At 40.5% G+C, this 19,443-nt stretch overlaps 1 protein-coding gene across 1 annotated transcript in view; it reads left to right on the top strand.

The window, feature by feature from the left end:
• The window catches only part of form3 (formin 3), a 183,317-nt gene that overhangs the window by 121,440 nt on the left and 42,434 nt on the right, over positions 1-19,443 (top strand). The window lies entirely within an intron of this gene.

Below are 19,443 nucleotides of genomic sequence, written 5' to 3'. Positions count from 1 at the left end.
CCACCTGCATGTTGGTAATCTCGGTGGGTTAAATTTTATTTTATTTTTTTAATTTGCCATTAGAAAAGTTTCTTGCATGTGAAATCCAGTCTTAATTAATCATTTATCTGACACCTTAATTTTGATGGGATTTTGACCAGTCGTACTTATGGTCAAGATAAAGAAAAGGATTCAACGCAGGGATCACATAGGACCACGCATGCAAGATGCAATATCAGGACAATAAACGGGAGAATAAATAACTGCAGTAGTGGAAATCATTAGCCAGCATCATCATTCCTTAACCTTGTCAATATTAAATAATTCTTGAGTTTTGGCAAAATAATACTTAGACAAAATGTGTTATGTTTTGGTATATTCGAGGGGAAAATGCGTCGATTATATTTAGTCGCTTTCTGCTGAAGGAATGAGCATGCGGTTTTTTTGTATAGCACATTCATTCAAAGACTCGGTGATTTCTTTTATCACCTCCCATCCTTTCTCCTCGCGGCGTGAATACGAAGCTGGTGATTATCGGACGGCGGAGGCGGGGTGAAAAACGGCGAAGCGTCCGAAGAGAGGAGCCTCGTCGCGGCGAAGCAAAGAATGGCGTCTGTGGTTCCGCCCAGAATCGACCACTTTCTCGTATTATTTGTGCATTTTCAGGAAGTGTTAACACACATTTATTTCTCATGAAAATAATTTCTCCTGTCATTTGAGCGAAAGCCGTTCTTGGTAAACTAAGCGTTTTTTTTAATAAATATGAAATCGATGATTCCTCATTGTGGAGTTCCAAGAAGGAAATGTGTTGGTATCATTTCAGGAAATGGATAATTCACATAGTTCTCTGTAGTTTTGTACAGTAAACTTATAGTATTAGCTGTGAAAATGAATATTTGAAAATAATAATTTCAAATCCTATTATATATTAATTTTCAGATAGACACTACGAGCTTACTTCTTAGGTTTTCGACGGCCTAACGTCACAGTTATTCATCCTATATCGTGCACGGTTAACATTTTGACTATTCTCTTATTTCACAAAGAAAAAGAGAAATTATAATCCAAGCAACTGTAAAGTGCCTGATGAATATAGTTAAAGTTCCTACTTTTAATTAAATTTTTCAGTTATTTCAATTACTACGAGATTGTTGTCTTCCATCCGTGGCCCATTTTTCTTACATGTTCTATTTTCATAGGTCACTCGATTTTATTGAGTTGTATTTATTTTGCGTCTACGTGCTTTGTTTATCTTACTTAAAGAGGTTAGTATACTTATGTGTGTAATATGACTTCCTCCTAATCAAGTACGCAGTCTATTGATTGTGGCATTGAGAGCACTACATGATTGGCAACATTTAAATCGAATAGCAGGAGTATTTTCGTTAACTTCAACTTTTTTTAGCCATTTTATTCTCTAAAAAATAAATCAAAAACTTACGAGCTATTAGAGCAAATTCAAATGCTTTATCTTCTTTTATTGCTCTCCAACATGAAGCGAAAAACTGCATTTGATATTATCCCAAAGAATGTTACCTCTGGCGCATGGGAATTATATGCATCAAATTGATTTGCCCTTCATCTAGGTACGTACTTATGAGAGATTGTCTTCTTATCAATATTGTTCGGAGGTTACTCATTGCCCAAAATTTCATATTATTCCAGCATTGGGGTCATTCTCTGAGCCTGCGTACGTCATATTGCACAGTGACACATTTTTATGTCCTCAAGTGGAACACACCTAATCTTCAAGGTAGCATTATCAGCCAGTTCCCCTCAATAAGACTACTGAGAATGTTTTCTGGCTGAAGGCTGGTTTTCGTTACCGTAAACAAAATTATTTTATCTCGTGTCAAGAACTTCAAGGTTAGCTTTTCCAAGTTATGATACAAGTTGAATGCCTCTACCTACAGTGCAAGTATATTCCCTCCATTTCCTCTTGCATCCTTTTGCATTCGCGTAACACACGGCCCCTTTTTGATTAAGGCATATTCGCACGCCCTTAAAATGTATCTATGAACTTTCGTCAGGGTGTATAAAGGTCTAAATGCGTTCATCAAGTCCACTAGGTGTGTTCAATGAATTTGAATTTTTTGAAAAAAACTATTTATACCTGTATGTATCTATCAATGGTATCCCCCTCGAAGTTGTCCCAAGTAGAAATTATACGCTGATACCAGTGCTTTTTACAATCCTCAAAACACTTGTGGAATTCGATCTTTGGTATGCCTTTAGATCTCTCAGCGTTGTGTTTTTAATCTCGTCTATGCTTGGAACTCGAGGGCCATTTAGGGTTTTACTTATTTATGGGAACAGCAAAAAGTCATACGGGGCCATATCTAACGAATGTGGAGGCTGGTATACCATTACAGTGCTGTTTTTGGCCAAAAATTCACGAACAAGCAGTGAGCAGGTGCATTATCATGGTGCAAAGGCCATGAATTGTTACATCGCAAATATGGGCGTTTTTTCGTATAGCTCCACGCAAATGACGTTGAACTTGTAAGCAGTTCTCTTTATTGATCGTTTGACCTTGTGGCAAGAACTCATGGTGCACTATGCGAAATCACAAAATTCCTGTTGCTTTTTGATACCCCTCATATTGAGATCAAAGCCAAATCTTTCGTAGGGTATTGTGGAGCAGAATTAGTTAGATAATTCAAATAAATTTAAAATTTGTAATTAGTCCGTCGCCCAATTTCATAATAGTTAGGGCAATAAAGCCTATTTCCTCTCGCGCAACATTTGTTTCCTTTTTCAAACGCATGTCTTTCTCGTACGTACCTTGCTCCTACCGGATCGCGCCCGATAAAGCGTCGTCGTTACGCGGACATCGGACTTAATGATGCAACCGATTTCGTTCGCATTTCCCTCTCGTCGGTGGCAGCCATCGTCCATCGCAACAGCAACCTGAATTAAGTAATTATTATTTATAAACTGAGCCAAATCAAAGTATTTTTTTTATCGTTTACCGAGCGATCGTTTATTTTGTTAAATCCCAGCCACCGACGTTCACCTCGCGGAATAAATCTTTATCGATGAAGACAAAGAGTGGTGGTATTTGAATCGCAGATTTTGATCCCCACAGTCTATTACGCGTTTACGCGGGAGGGAAATAAGAATAATTCCAGATGCGGCAACGCTAGCTCATGGCGGTCTTCGTCCCTTTGCGTGCGTAGTATTTCGCGAGAACTCGAATTATCGTACTCTTATTCGCGATGGTTCTTTTTTTTCTTCCTTGCCTCGCTCCCGCGGGCAACGAAAGGAGAGCGCGGGTCGGGAGAATTTTCTGCGAGAGCCGCCTACTCAACGGGGGGAAATGCAAATTTCCCCACCGTCGGGAAATCGTTCGGTTTTTTTTTGTTTTAATTTGTTTTATTTTTTCCGACTTCGAGGGAGGTGCAATCAATCGCGCTTTCCTTTCGTCGTCCCCCCAACCCCCTCACTGCCACCCGGCCTCTCGTGCCACCGGTCCCTACAGGATGGGGAGAGCAGGACGGGAAGGCGCGCAACCTCTGGCCCGGGAGGCGATGAGTCGTCGGGTCGCCAACAGGCCACCCGGGACGGGTTAATAAATCAAGTTATCGGGAAGGGATCGCGATGCTTTCGGATTGGGCCCAGGGAGGGGACGGCGGATCCTTAGGAACCGAACCGGGAGTGAGAAAAGCGAAGCGAAAGGCGTCCGGAACGGCTCCCAACAGCTTCAACGCCATCGGGTTGGCATCATCCATCGACCCTGCTTGCTCTCCTCTTCCCCCCCCCACCCAGTTTACCCTCCACTCCCTTTACTCCCGTCTCGTTCTCTCTCCCAACTCTTCCCGCGAGTGTTGGCAATCTGGCGAATTCTTGCCCGATGCCATATAGCCACTGGATTGGATCGGAGATAGCTCTTGATAAGAACAGCCGGAAAGGATGAAAACAAAATTGATAGAGTAACAAATGAAGACGTGCTTCAAAGACTGGCTTGAGCGATAAAAGCCAATTCAGAACACTTACAGGAAGAATATGGGAACTAATGTGATATGCCTTGGGGGAGCGTAGCTTATTGACGACTATGAATAAGGGAAACAGAAAGGAGAAAGATTATTTAAGAGAAGCAGGTAATGAGAAATGTCGGTGCGGGGATATATGTGGGTTTGCAGACAATGACAGATAACAGGATAATTTACGTAGCTCTTACAAAACAATCCTCGTGTTGATAACCCGTACTGAAGGAATCAGCTCGAAAGGATACCCGGATATCATTCAGTTCATGTTTGTGTTTCATAAAAATGCTTCCAGATATTAAATCATAAATTAGAGAATGGATCGTGTGAAGATACACCTGGAAGCAATCACCAATTCCACAACTATAAGGGCAAATTTCCAAAAAAATGTTGATTGCTTTGAGCTCAAAATCAGGAATTAAATATGGACTTTGTTTCTTTCCGATTTCCTGGCATCGCCAAGTGAAAGGACTTTTCATTCTCACTCAGTTAATCAGCTGAGCTTAGACGATAATCTCGAGGAAATTCCGCTGATATATTTAACTCGTTGGTGTCTAAGAAATATAGTAAGTTCGCTCATTCATTTCATGATGCTATAATTTCTTTCTTCTGCGCAAACGAAAATTTAGTGTACGATTTGTAGTTACATTCAGCCATCTCAAATTCTAATGAAACAGAGGGTAATCTCATGCTTAAAATAGTGGTTCATTACTGACTTATGTCTACTTACAGCATTTTCAAAAGTATTATTTTATCTCTCGTACTTTTACTCGTCACGCTTAATTCTCCATCCAACCTATTGCATCCTAGTTATGCTCCTAAATACTACCGTTGTGCCAATAATCGGAAATACAGGTATATGAAAATAACAAATTTATTGATAACCTCGTACTTTTTTTTAACTCATCTGGGTAATGGTAAGGCGATAATATTTGTCGATGCCAAAGAAGGAACCAAAAAAGCTGATATGAGTAGAAAAACTCAATGGTATATATTAAATAGCTAGTAGGGGACATTTCACTGTCAATTAATCAAATTTGTTGGCTCTCTAGTCTACTGGTTTCACCTGAAATTTGCAAAAATATTATTTATTAAAAATTGCTTGAGCCATCCGACAAGAGAAGTTGTCAATTGGCTAATAGGCAAGACAGGTCCGGTGCCGACGTCTCTGCTTACTAGACATCAATACAATGCATTTGGAATATTTCTGATAATGCTAAAGATAATGTAATAAGTGTAAATGCTTACTCTTCACACATGCGATTTCCCATTCCAGTGCGAAGGGATGACATTGCTAGACCTGGCTGACTAAATAGCTATTCAACAACACTTGCACTCAATAGCAGCCTTTGTTTGATTATCTGCAAAATTCAGGTTATAATAGTAAACTGGGTTTTCAACCTATGCGGCCATGACCTGACCCCTAATCGCTGTTTATTGGGGAATAGACCTGCTCTGAAATGTCGGTACTCTTACCGGTTTGAATAATAGATTGGAACCGCCAGGTAAAGTGGGTAATTAAATCCGAGAGCTTTAATGGCTTCATACAATCACGCAGGAAATGTAATTGTTAAGTGTACAAACAAACAAATTGGGTAAAAACCGATCGAATCGAAGTGCTCGTCTTCAGGGAAGGCCTCTGATGGCTTGAGAATCCATGGACAAAATATATTAAAACCTAAAGGGAGAGGAGGGTATGTATCAGTAATGTTTTTCTCCTGCCTACAGTCTTACTTACTCTCCAAACTTCAGATATTTGTTGCCTAAGTTACCCCCTCCATTAGCCCCTTCATAGTGAACGTAAAGAAGTATCTTCTCATCGGAATAGTAATCTCAATGTATAGACAATGCTGAATCGCTAATATTTTGTGCATTAATTCGAGAAATTCTGAGTTTGCATAGCTTGTCAATTTTGAATTTCTGGCACATTCAGTGATAACGACTCTCTTGCCAATATGTGACATCGTTGAAGGGCAGTTCCTTAAACTTTACGAGTGACCTTGCGTCAAGTACGGAAACGACCCAAGTGATAATCATTAAGGTTATGCAAATATGTTCTCCTTGAAATGCCTAAGGTCTTTGCTTAAGGCCACAGGATATTAGTGGAAGGTAATTGAATTTTGAATCCCCAATAGCTTAGGACTGGATGAATAAGTGTCACGGCGGTGAGTGGTGGCTAAACCCTGAGTGGAGAGTTTCAGTTTCTGATTTCTTGCTTAGAAATATTTGCGCTTCAAATCTCCATAGCAATAATTTCAATTCATCGGAGTAAATATGTATTGGAAAGCAAGTAAAAATGAACGATACTATAGACATTGATAATGTACGTTAGTGCTCGTTGTATTTCCCCGTTCGTGTTCAGTCAAAATACTTGTTCACAGTCTTCGTCGAATCTCATTAGGCATGTCATCTGCCATACCTATATTGTGCATTCACTTGCATTTTGGACATAAATATGTACATAATGATTACATAGCATTTCCAACTTGGAATTATTTTTTCATTAGGTAGCTATCGTCGTTACAAAACAATCAACATAGACTGCTTATTTGGTACGTAAAGGTTGATGCAATATTTCAAGTAAAGATAAAGAAATCGACGAAATTCCCTAATATTGATGAGTCCTAATCAATTTATTAGAATGTTGTTTTCACCTCAGTATCCACTTCTTCTTTCAATTGTTTTTGAAATTATAATTAGGGTTGGTAATCAAATATAAGTATTTTTTAAAGCATGTGGTGATAATTGTACATCGATCCTCTAACCAGAGTCAACGGAAAGCGAGCAGAATGTTTCGTTCGGGGTAATTGTTCACTGAGTAAATATCAACGGTTTATGTGCGTAATCAAGGAGAGATAAGTAGCTGCACGGTGTCTTCCCCATGCTTTTTCTCTTTTCTGCGCCTCATTGTGTAGACCGTGACTGCTGACTGTTGCTCATGTCTCCTGTGGGTGTTTTCGCAATGGAAGACGTGATAAATTGATTGTTGGACAACGGTGTTTAGTATAATAGATGGTGAAACTCGCGGTAGTTTACTGCAAACCAGCATGAGGCATTATGATTAATTCGTGTAAGACATGAATTTTGTGCTGGTACTGCTGTTCCACGAACTATTTGGTGAGATAAACCTTTAAAACCATAGTAGAAGAATACCTCGTATTAATTCTCAATCAAAATTTCTCTCTGCAGTTGTGGGTCTAGAAAATATCCAATGGTGGGTTCATATGTATACATGAACGGAAATAGTTTTTTACGTTTTTTTCCTAAAAATAAAGTTGAAAATTATGTACAATATTCAAAATAATCGAACTAATTACAGACCGCAATAAACCCTGCTGTATAATAATATAAGATGAGGATATTTCATGTTCGGGGGACAACGGTTATTCAAAACTAATGTCGGACTTAATGTATTTTGAAATTTGTTAAAGCCAAAAATATTCCCTAAGGGCGTGGTCATGGCTCTTCCCCCATTTAATCCGCTCCTGCTCCTGTACACCGAACATATCACTTTTGGCGTCGCCTAATGTTTCTATGGGCTCCTAAATCTTGAGGCCCAATCTTTAAGTTTATTTATTTGTCGGTGTCGTAAACGAATAGTACCGCAGTGCTGGTGGGCTTTTGGAGTTTAATTGCTTGGAGGGGAGTGAAAGAAAAGGGACTTCCGTTCTCAAGTTCCAGAAAAAACAGCTGAGTATATGTAGCTATTCAGTTGTAAACCGCATAAATGTATTGACTTTCTGAGTGGGTGCATAAAATAAAGAGTAAACCAATAAACATTTTTATATTTATTTTGCTATAGATGATGTTCTTTCTTCATTGCATTTAAACTACCGCAACGTAAAAATACGCCGTGAAAAACTGAACACATTTATCGTGATTGCAATTTATATTTATTTACCCAAATTATCCTCGGGAGGGCGAAATCAGGGTATCGTACTTGAGCGTCCATTCACTAATTTCTTTCGTTTCTAATTGAAGCAGGCAACATTTTAATTGTTAATATCAACGCACCATTGATATTATATAGAGTAAATAAGCACATGAACCGGTTAAGATTAAGTTCCTTGAGATTGCCTTAAAAATCGACAAAAACTTTTGTGTAGGTTTTTAGACGGGACAGAATCTCGAAAAAAGCTTTTCCCTTTGTAGATAGTTTCTTACCATTAAAAATATTTTTTGTAATAGGATTTTTTATCCAAACTTTTTCTATAATTTCCGTTTTCTGGCTTGTTTTGAGCGTCGTATTCTCGCTCCTTCCCTCTTTATTTTCGTTCACCTTCCTTGAGACGTGACTTCCCTTCTCGTACGGAAATACTTTTACCTCGATGGTCCAGTGGTCAAAAGGTCGTTTTTATGTAGGTGGCCCTTAAAAGCACCTCACTTTTACGATGACAATTTTCCACCAGCAAAGCGGAACATGAATATCAGTGTTAAAAACTTAATTAAGGCAGACTTGAGGTATAATGTTTGGAGCTATGCCTTTGAATTTTTTACTTGTAGTCCTAGTTAAAATTCTAGCCTCCTTTGCCAAGTGGCTAAAGGTAATGACATCGAATCAATGATTGCAGGGGAGATCAAAGATCCATTGCGCGCATGCTAGTTATTTCGTGTTTTCCGATTTTGCCTCATTTTCCGTAGTTGCGTCACAATCCGCGGGTTTCTTGGGGTTGTCACGGTACCCACCAGAAGAAGATGCTTTCCTGTATTGAGGTTTTTCGGTACAAATAGTCAATCCTGGAGCTGGTGCACCATAATTTTTAAATTGAACCGACTCGCTCTATGTTTTGATTTTAAACAATGGAATTTATAATCACACTTTGTTTTTGTAAACCTATGTTAATTGTTTTAATTTTAAGGGTTTTGTTTAAGACAATATTAAAGTTTATGTTAGACATTGAGTTTGAACGCAGATAACTGCAATTATCTATCCCTTCTACCTTCGGTCTAGCCCTTTATATGAAGTAGCCGAACCGTGAGGTAATCTTAGAGAGAGGAATAAATATTACTTACGTATTTATGCAAATCATATGGCAAAACTTTGTTTATCTACGCATCTGCCTCTATATTGTCACAAGGCACAAGAAGTTGTTTTAAACGGAAATGTAGCGGTAAGTGTACGACTTACAATATGTTACCAATAATTTTATAAAACAAAATAGAATTCAAGATTTAGAAAATCGTTCAATGATCTATTCAGCGTCATTTCCCCCGAGAAGGCTTATTCTTCCTCTTCGCGAATCTGGCATTGCTTCCCACAAAAGTCGAGACTTGCCTTTTCCCTAGGCATTCGAGTCTTTTGGTTTGCATCCGTTACTGGTTTGCACTTCTAGTATTATTTTGACAGGCGACCATCATCATCATCCTGATTTACCTTACTCAGCACAATGATCTGGTTTCTAAGGCCAGAAATCAGGTTTTTTCGAGTGTTATGTTTTATTATACTGGGTCATATCTCTAGCTGTTTGTTTTTGAATGTCAACCGTCAACAAACTGGCTTCCTTTTGATCCGTGGAAATAAATATAACGCTACCCAGTTGACGGTGACGGATGGATAGCGATAATGAGCGAGTTAGACGCGTTTACTCTTGACACGCAATCCGTGCCTATCTACAAGAAGGCGAGAAGAATTTTCCCCGACCTCCACTTCTGGGTTCGGCTCTCGCTGCAATTTTTCTTTGTTCGCAACGCCCTCTTTTGGGTTGTCTCCCGACGTGAACGTGGGTTTTTCGAAGGAATCCTACGCAAACGGACAGTTGCGAAATGTTTCTCCTTGGGCATGAAAAATCATCCGCCGCCTCAACATTGCCCTCTGCTTCCTCATATTAGCTCGGAACCTTAAAGATGAATTATTCCCTCCTTAGATATTATGCGGGCGTGTGCCCGTAACAAGTCAACCACGTGCTCCTTACTGTTGCCTTTATAAAGTGAAAGCTTGGCAATGATCTCCGCAGACGCTGTTGGAATAAAACATATCTCTTCCAGCGATTGGCCTCATTACCTATGAGCTCTTCAAGACTCAAAGACCACGTGCACTTCTCTACGGGTTATTTGCCTGGAATTTGGCGATTTACCCTAGCATCAAAGAAAATTCCATCGCCATCATTTTGTAATTACCCACATTGCCAGCATATCCGAGATCGTAATCTCACTACAATTAATCATGGCCGCGTTGGGCTGCTCGGTAATGGGATTCAACTCTGCGATATCCTTTTTTTTTAAACGTGGCTGTTCTTAAGTAGCGACCGTTGTTGATCTCAAGAGGATACTGACATGACGGGTTATGCTTGCCCGGAATTATGGGTTGGCCTTGCTGCCGATGCGGTTAGAGTTTGAGAATCGATCTTGAAACACGCCGAATCATTGTGGGTGAGAATATGCCTTCCCCTGTCTATGCGTCACTGGATTTACTGATGTCCACATTGTCATTAAGAATTTTCATTCTTGCCCAATTTTATGATTTCGACTGATTTAGGTTACAGAAAATAACATGTACTCGAAGGATGTACTTACCCTCCAGTGCAGCGTTTAAAGCAAGCGCTTCACAATTTCTCTTTCAGCACTCGGTGGTGATAGATTGGCGTTCGCTGGAAAATATTTTTCGAGGGAAGGGTCCGAGCATACCTCTAATTGGCTTTATCACTACGAATCGCTGCGAAGAAAATCGTGTGTAACGAGAAGTTAAGTGCCCGCGGTGACTCAATTTCCCCACTGTCCTCTCTCACTCTCTCTCCCCCCTTTCCCCTTCGTAGTCTCGCCAAAGAACGACCCGACGCTGTTCCCCTGCAATAGTTTCCCTGGGATCGCGGAAAGGTAGGAAAGGCTCCGGTTTTATTTGCAAACAAGTCAATTGGTTACGAGGAACTGCGGTGATGAAGGCGGTGGGCGGCGACGGGAAGGGGAGAGCAGGGAAGTAGTGGGTGTGTGTGTGTGTGTGGGGAGGATGGGGGAGAATCCATTTGCATCTATATAGGGGCGGGCGGGTGGTGGAGGAGGGGATTCTCTCAGCGCAAGATAATATCGCTGCGACGCGACCATAATCGAGATCTCTTGCGACTCTTGCCTGCGGTCTTCGCCGGGCGCCCCATCTCCCCCTCCCCGCCCCCTTCCTCTCTCCCTCTGCTCACTCCCTCCTTCCCTTCAACCTCCTTATCCCTTCTCCTCCCATTCCACAATTCCCGCATTGCGAGAGAGTGAATGACGCTCCTTCAAGATTAACGTCCTCTCCGGAGCGGGATTAATATAGGGAGATCTCGGGGCCCCTTGGCGCGATACTCCTTGGATTAAACTCCACCCGGGAGATCCGCCCCTCAGTGTCAATTTCCTTCGCGTCGCCGGGGTGTTTTGTTGTGATTTATTCCGGTTGACGTGCGTGGTGTGGTGTGGTGTGGCATCATCCCTCGCGACCCGCCAGCGTCCTCGATGCATCGGGAGGGTGTTAAACGTGGTGTGGGGTGGTGGGTCATGGCGGTAGTGCAATAATAAATCCCAAGAAACATTGGATGTTATGCGGAGTGCCCTTGCGTCGAGAAATTTCGCGTGGTGATTGGTTATTTGAGATGTTATTAGGCATCGTCGCGTTTGCATCGCGGTCGGCGATTGATTTCCCCGCATCGAATTCTTTTTCGGCGTCCTTGTCGGGGTTGAAATAACCCGCATATTTGCTTTCAATTAATCCTATAAAGCATAGTCATTATTGACACGCTGCCTTCTCTTATCCTCTACTTTGATTTTGCGATTTGGAATTTTTCTCTAGAAAACACGGGAAAAATTGATAGCAGTTTTTCTCGTTGTATTGGCTGTCCGGCCCGGCACTTGAGCGGAATTTCTTAACCCTTCAAAGTATTCTTAAATCACCTTTAATCGGGCTTGGGTTAATTTTTCGCCCGGATGATTCTCTGTTTCTGTTTCGCTTACAGTGCTTTTGGCGTGACGGCATGGAGCCTTGTCACTGTCATCCCTGTCATCTCGCCCAGTCATTGCCCTTTCACCCTCTCGACGGCCCTCATCGTGCTCATCTGGTCTTTTCGGTGCTCAACGCAAAGCCCTCACACTTGTTATTTTGTCTTACTGTCCAATCGGGTTCGCATCCCTCTCGATTTCATTCTTTCTTGTTGGACTCGCTCTCTCTCTCTCTGCCCCTCTTCCCTTAATGTTTCCTGGTGATTTATATAACCGATACACTTGAGCACCCGTTTATGTCATTGTCTATGATATCCTTTCTATTGCCCGGGTGCGTTTTGTAGGATATTCACATAATCCTTCTCTTCTTGAGTGCCTAACTCTCAGCCAAATGAAGCTCTCTGTAAGCCTTCCCTGAATATCTAAAGCTATTCAATCAGATGGTTAATTTTTCTGGGTCGATTGGTTTGGTTTGTATACTCTAAATCTGGTGGCTACATTTAATTTGTACCCAGTATAAGATCATAGAGAACGGTTAAATGGCAGAGGGAACCAAAGATCACAACATCGCTCCATAAAGCCTATCCATCCCTTTCTGCCGCTTACCCCCCTCGATATCGTCCGGGTACGGAATTGGAGGAGCGATCGTGAGTCCGCGGAGAGAGACCCAGCCGATACATGGCGCCCTACTTCTCCCGCACTTCCCTCCTTCCTCACCCTCTTCCTCCATTCACTTTTCCCGTTTCCCCCCCCTACCCGACCCCGCCTCCCCCCGCCCCCACGACCTCACCGCCGCCCCGAAAGCCGCAGCGACACGACTCAATCCGCAGGACAGGATCCCTTCCTCCCTCACCCCCGTCGAGCTCCTCCCTTGCTCCCCGGCCGCTCCCCCTCCCGACCGTTGGCGAGACGGCGCCTCCCGAGGATTGAAACAAGGAATGCAAAAATTTTGATGTGGCCTGCTCATGACTTGCTCCAAGGGAGAATGCGCAGCCCTCACGAAAGTGCGCTCGACAAATGCGGTCGGTAAATGTGCATTGGACGCCCGGCATGCTTGCGTGCTGTGTCCCAGAGGCCACAGCCCAGATGCAAATGATGCTTAGAATGTGGGTGCCGCACCGAAGCTTCGCCCTCATAGACTCACCACTGTAAGAAGAGGGTTAAGGGAATACACCGCAGCAATAGGCTTGAAAGCTGCGTTCGGCTTAAAGAAGGGCTCCTTGAAGTGTTAGAAGTGGAGAAGGGGCATCGAGCCAAGCTAATACGCTATTTATCTGCAGCAAAGGTCACCACAGATAATCCCTAGCAGTTAATTTCAAAAGCTAGGCTCGCCTGGCCCGCGATGCGATTTAACATCCTGCTGTATTAATGGCTTAGTTTTATATCCGCAGTTATTCTCCATCATGAATTGGAACATAATTGAAATGGGCATCATTCACCCACTCGCTCTACTGATTTTAGTACCAAATTAATGTGCGCAGAAGAAAAACTTTGCTGTCATTAAATTATTTCCTGGACTCGCACATGAATACAATGGGAAGATTTTACGAGGTACTCCTGTGCTACTTGAAGTCATTTCTGAGAGAATTGTGAAAAAAGATTCCGATTACTAAAATAACAAAGAGGTTCTTGGTGGAATAAATCCTCGGAATGGAAAATTAAAGACAATATGCATTTAAAATCTAAGCGCCTAATGTTCTTTTAGATGTCGGCAAAAATGGTTCCGTCATAGGTATTGCCACTGCAGAGGGAAATTGTTCCTGCTCCAGGAACAGTTATTTAAGCTGTATTTGTTTTCGTTTTAGATTGACAGCGTTGTCGTGTCGTAGTTACGCATAAGGCACGAAGTCAAGCTATAGCAGGTACTTAACCACGTCTTGATGCTACTCCTGACTTAGCACAACCTCGCTCATTAATCGTCAGATTTCTCAAGAATTTCAAAATAATGGGAAAACGTTATCTGAATTTTTGCTCTCCTTAATTCACGTAAATGTATTCTTGCAGAAAGGCTAATAAATTCAAAATTACCTTTCTTTATTTTAATGTCTCAAATAATGTGGTAACACTTAATTCATGAAGATATTATTTTAGAAAGGACTTTATCAAACCGAGCATTATTTTTTTTAGAAATTAGACATGATTGACAATTATTCATTTTTAATACGCGAGTCACTTTTTGATTTTTATCGGCTAAATTCCTGCGGGAAACAATAAAAAAGGAACTGTAAATTGATTTATTTATGTGAATCTGAATTCCCAACCCTAATGTCGACATTTACTCATGATGTCACCGATCATAATCATCATAAAAGTACTTTTGTGGCATAAATTCCCCTTGTAGTATTCGTACAACTTTTAAATTTTTTAGCGCCTCTCTTAATTGTGCGTAATAGTAATGTATTACGTTTTTGTCGAAGTCGTTGCTGACATCATTTACCCTTTTTCCAAATCAGCAAGGAATTAGAAAGATGTATGGGTTAAAGAAAGCAGAAGTGTTGAGGTGAGCGAGGAGGTCAAATCGAATGCCGTGCGATGAAATAATTACCAATCTACCGCCACTGCACTATCACTGGGTAGCTATCGTTAAGTGCTCACTTAACTGAGTGAAAGTATCATGGTATATAGTATTAATACGAAGGCTGACCGGAGAGTAACTTAAATTTCGGCCTGTCATGGTGATGTGTAGGGATAGTCTCCATCTTGGTGTCTAAACGTCCATACACTCAGTACGCATCCTGCTGTGGTAGTGTGCAGGCTTTGGTTCTTCTACTGTTATTCACTGCAAACTGTGAAACCGTGTGCTGCAATAAAAAATCCCGCGAGTTATCAGCGTATCCCACGACAGGAATGAATTTTTGCACTAACACTAGGTGACCTCTGATATTCACATGCATTATTAAGTAGGCATAGACTACTGCCAGAGTAATAATAAGTATTACAAATTTTTTTATCATTCCATTTTTAACAAAGAATCCTCAAGGAATTCTGCAAGATCATGGTGAATTTCTTTGCATGAGCTTGCATCGACGGTTTTTTGCGACTTTGTATCTCCTGAATTATAGCTTTAAAAAGCGCAAAAAGGTGTCAGTGCACGGTTGACATTCATACAGAAGCTTAAAACATTCAAAACACGAAGCGAGGTGGGCCATCAAATTTACAAAATTATTATTAGTTATACAAAATCTAACCACGAACGGCTATGCTACAGGGTGCTTAAATACATATTTTTCAATGTAAATTTAATGTCTGTTAAATTTCATCGGAGAAATGATATAGTAAAAATGGTGGCACAAAACTTTGTAAAACGAATTTGTATCCTTGAAAAACTGTACAAAACCTGCAATTAGAAACCTGAATCTGATTGCTGGTCATATTTTGAGTGAGAAGACGTCCAGAGTTCCTTATGCGGAGCAATAGAGTCCACCGTAATCTTCCGCTATGTTCGCTTGGTGCCTTCCATCAACAGAACGGCTCGTAAGGGAATTACGTCATCGCTTCTTACAAGGGAAGCGTTTCCTTTTAATTCCTGATTAATCATGACAGGAAATAAGGAAGGGCCAAGGTGTCATCACGTCAGGGTAGCTTATGCAAAATGCTTCCCGTGAGTCATTTCCTTATTGTTTGTTTGAGGGCATGGCGTTATAGCATCCGAGTGCTTCATCATTTGCACCTTTATTTAGGCTCGGTCCAATGGCTGCGGTAGCTCTTGGCAGTTGTGTTGATTGGTACAAGTTATCAGTTATCGGGAAATAATATATGCATAAGACTTTTCTTCATTTATCACTTTCATAAAACTCCCACTATAAAAGATATAATTACGAGTATTTAGGAAAGTCCCATCATTTTTATGTATAGCACCTTTGATGACCATTATTCCCACCCCAATCATGTCATCAGACTTCCCATAAATCTAACATTTAGGGGTTTACTCAGCGCTGGAACCAGATGCGACATTATATCGTACTCATAACCTTGGTTATATAGGGTTGCGTGTTGTTAACACGGACAATTCGTGGGACCACTTTCAAATGTTCATTTTTTAATGTGCAAGAATGAAGATTATTTGGTGCGTGACCCCTTTTCTTTGCTGATCTATTTATTTCGTGGATTAAAGTTATAATAATATCACCCTGGTTGGAGAATTATTTTAATTTTCCGGTAAGAAAATCTCAGTAGGACATGCGTGTGCGATTTTGGGGGGCGCAAAGCAGGCTTTTAAATTTCCTCTCGAGGTATGAGCAGTTTTACTGGCAATGATATTAATTTGAGAAATAAAATCTTTCTGTCATTTTTTTAATTACTCGCAAAGAGTCCTTTTTTCGAAGCCGAACCACTTGGTTGTGCATAGCCAAAGCAACTTTTTTGATCAAATGTTTGCACGCTAAGGGTCAAAATCCTACCGAATCCAGGACCTGTAACAAATTTCGAATCCCTTTCAGCCAGGACATAACTTGCTTGTCACATCCATTTTTCTAACGATTTAATCCCAATTCCTCCGCACGAATTTCTACTATTTTGGATTTACGATACTAGCCTTTGATTTCCCTCAAATACTTCTTAATGGGAATAAGAAGTTCTTTTTTATCACCCCATGTTTCCACGTCCCATGCTCTCTCTCTCTCTCTATACCTTAATTACCTCCATTACTAAAGGAAAAGATTGACTCCAACTCTGACGGTGTGATCCTGTCATTGATCACTATGCTAATGAAGAGGCAACCTGACGGGAAATTGATTCTTGATGTGAATCACAGATTTACTCTGTTGTTGAGTGATACTCTACATTTGTTGCGGTGGCTCTGCTTATTGTAGAGAAGGGAGATAATTCAGAATATACTTCGTAGTGAGTCATATGTTATTCCCTTCAATTCAGGGAGAAACTTCCGAATGAGTGGCAGAAGTATAATTAGGCAGAGAGATATTGTCGGCTGCAAGTAGCCGGGATGTCATAAACAGCAGGGTAGTCGAGCCGAGAGCACTTATTAAAGAGATAACCAGGTTACAAATTATTACTTATTCTTGAGTTTGTGAGAGCCATTATCCATGAGCCATTGTGGAAAAAACTTACGTGTGGTCACAATGACGTTATTATTTTTTAACGGGCCATCCACTCCAATATTATAAAAAACAAAATCATCCATTTATTTGTGTTCGCAACTTCTTACAAACTGACTTCATTACATCGTGATATAATTTACTGAATACATGACTCGCTTCTTGATTTAACTGACGATGAATTTCAAGAAGAAATTTCCAATTGATGAATTTGGCGTGGTCAAGTAAATTGAATTCGCCCTTTTTTCAGCAAACTTTGAATTCTTTCTGAACTTGTTTCTGTTGGGAGATCAAATTTAGTATGAAGTACTAGTGATCTAACTAGTCAATGAAGGTTTTGAGTGATTGCCGTGAGAGAGAGGGAGAGAGGCGATTGCAGAGATTTCGCGGAGATAGTGCGCAATATTTTATTTTATGATTTAATTATATGTTAAATATCTAAATTTGACTGTTGATGCATTAAATATATATTAATGTCTTATCATTATTATTAATGTATTAAGCATCTAAATTCAATTTGAGGTTTCTTTATGATATTAACTTGTAAAAAAAATGTTCACAGATGACCTTCCTTTTCGATTAGGTGTGCTACTAGTGATTCGAGGGAGCTTAAACTTGTTTTCTCATCACGTTTTTTCTAAACATGGTCTTTGCCTAGGTGAACGAAGACAGAATTGCATCATTTTTACGCAATTTGATGCTAATTTTAGTCTTCATTTTACATTTTGCATTACATGCTTATTCTCTTTTTACACGATACCGCAATTTGGAGGTCAAACGGATGCTGCGTTTACCAGGAAACATGTATGGATAATTGGCTTCAGTTAGCCATTTGATTCTACGTCCTACATTTTGGAGGCTGTCACAAGATTTCGTTCACAGATCTTGTGGCAGGGACCAGGTATTCCAGGGGCAGTCAAAAGCTGGAAATCAGTCAGAGATGGGTTCAGCCAAAAACATTTCAAATGTAAACGAGGATAAAGGGAAGTGGTGTCCATAGGGAAATAAAATTGCTCAAAAATATGGGTGAAAGTAGATTGATTGTATCGTATACATCTATTGCCTGAGTTCAAAGCTCATTCAAATATTATGTCGTCGAAGAAAATTATACTGGAAGCGCGCAATAAATGGAAGACTACAGAAAGTATTCTGAATATCCCTCGCCATAAATTGGTGTGGAATGCCACAAATCGTGTCCTTTTCTTCCATTAATTTTCCTCAATTCCCCGCCAAAAGATTTGCCGACTGAAATGCCAAAAAAATCTCTCCTTTTTAATAGCATAATTTTTGCGGCCTAGGTTTCAACGTACAGTATTTTTGATAACAAGGTGATGATGATGGAGTGCATCGTAATTTAGGTCGAAATAAATTATTTTATTCAGCGGAAAGAATTTCTTTTGGTTATTCAATATGTTCTAAATGCAAGTATAAGTTACGTCGAAAGTCTACAATTAAATGAATTCATATTGAACTCGTCCGTCTATTTCTCATTTCAGAGTTGAATTTAATTTTACATCGTTGGTTTCTTAGTTATCCTATCCAATGTTTTCCAGTCAAGGCGAGTTATATTTATTGCGAATACCCCGAAACTTGTGCTTGTTAATGCGGGAGAAGTGTTTTAAGGACGAGGGTCGGTGCCTTCTCGCAGACGAATACCTCCTACCTCCACCACTCAAATCTGAAATAACCTTGTAGTAACGAGTGGGTGAAGACTTTGGCAAACACAACGCAAAATAAAGCTGGATGGTGTAAGGGTCCAGCGTGTGCCCGAGGCGTCCCTGTCACCGATTACGATGGACTCGCAATCGTCCATCGTTCCTGCTCTTTCCGGTTTCGTTTCAGCAGGCATTTCGCAATGTGTCTCCGCCATTTTGCGACTGGACGGTAAAGGCTACTTGACAAACATTCGAGAAAACTTCCAAATTAGCGCTTCGTGTCGTTTGTCTTGGACGTTTGCGCTTTCCCTGCAACCTTCGTTAACTGCAAGCACGTGCTAGGGAGGTTCTCCGGAGATGCATTTTTTACACCGTTTTAACTCACTGTGGATCTGTACGCTCGATATTTTTATTTCGGCGCTTCAGACTACCTTTAGGATCCAACTGAAATCGAGTTCAATAAGACACCTATGTTAGTTACTCTGGTGTATTTTGTATTGGAAGGTCAACGCCACGAGCAATATTACCGTAAGGTAAGATCAACAGACTTGACTGTCACTCGGTGAAATTAACGAATGAGGGTCAAAATGAATTTGTATCCATTTGCACGATCATCTTTTCATTACAAAACCTAGTTTTTGTTTCTTAACCGTAAAATTGTCATGGAACCCTCTTTTACAATTTATATTACTGATAAATAATTGTTTTTATGGTACTTACCATGATGGTACTCACCGCTTATAAGACTTCTATTAGTTCTAATAACTCTTCTTTACTTGCTGTTTTTTCGTTATGTGCAAATATAGGAAGCCGTATTGAGATTAACCTGCTAAATGCGTTGGATATCATGTTTTAATTTACCAATTA

Source organism: Hetaerina americana, unplaced genomic scaffold (assembly GCF_022747635.1).
Source record: "Hetaerina americana unplaced genomic scaffold, ioHetAmer1.1.p SCAF_3, whole genome shotgun sequence".
Lineage (NCBI taxonomy): Eukaryota > Metazoa > Arthropoda > Insecta > Odonata > Calopterygidae > Hetaerina > Hetaerina americana.
This window is presented reverse-complemented; position numbering and strand designations above follow the sequence as displayed.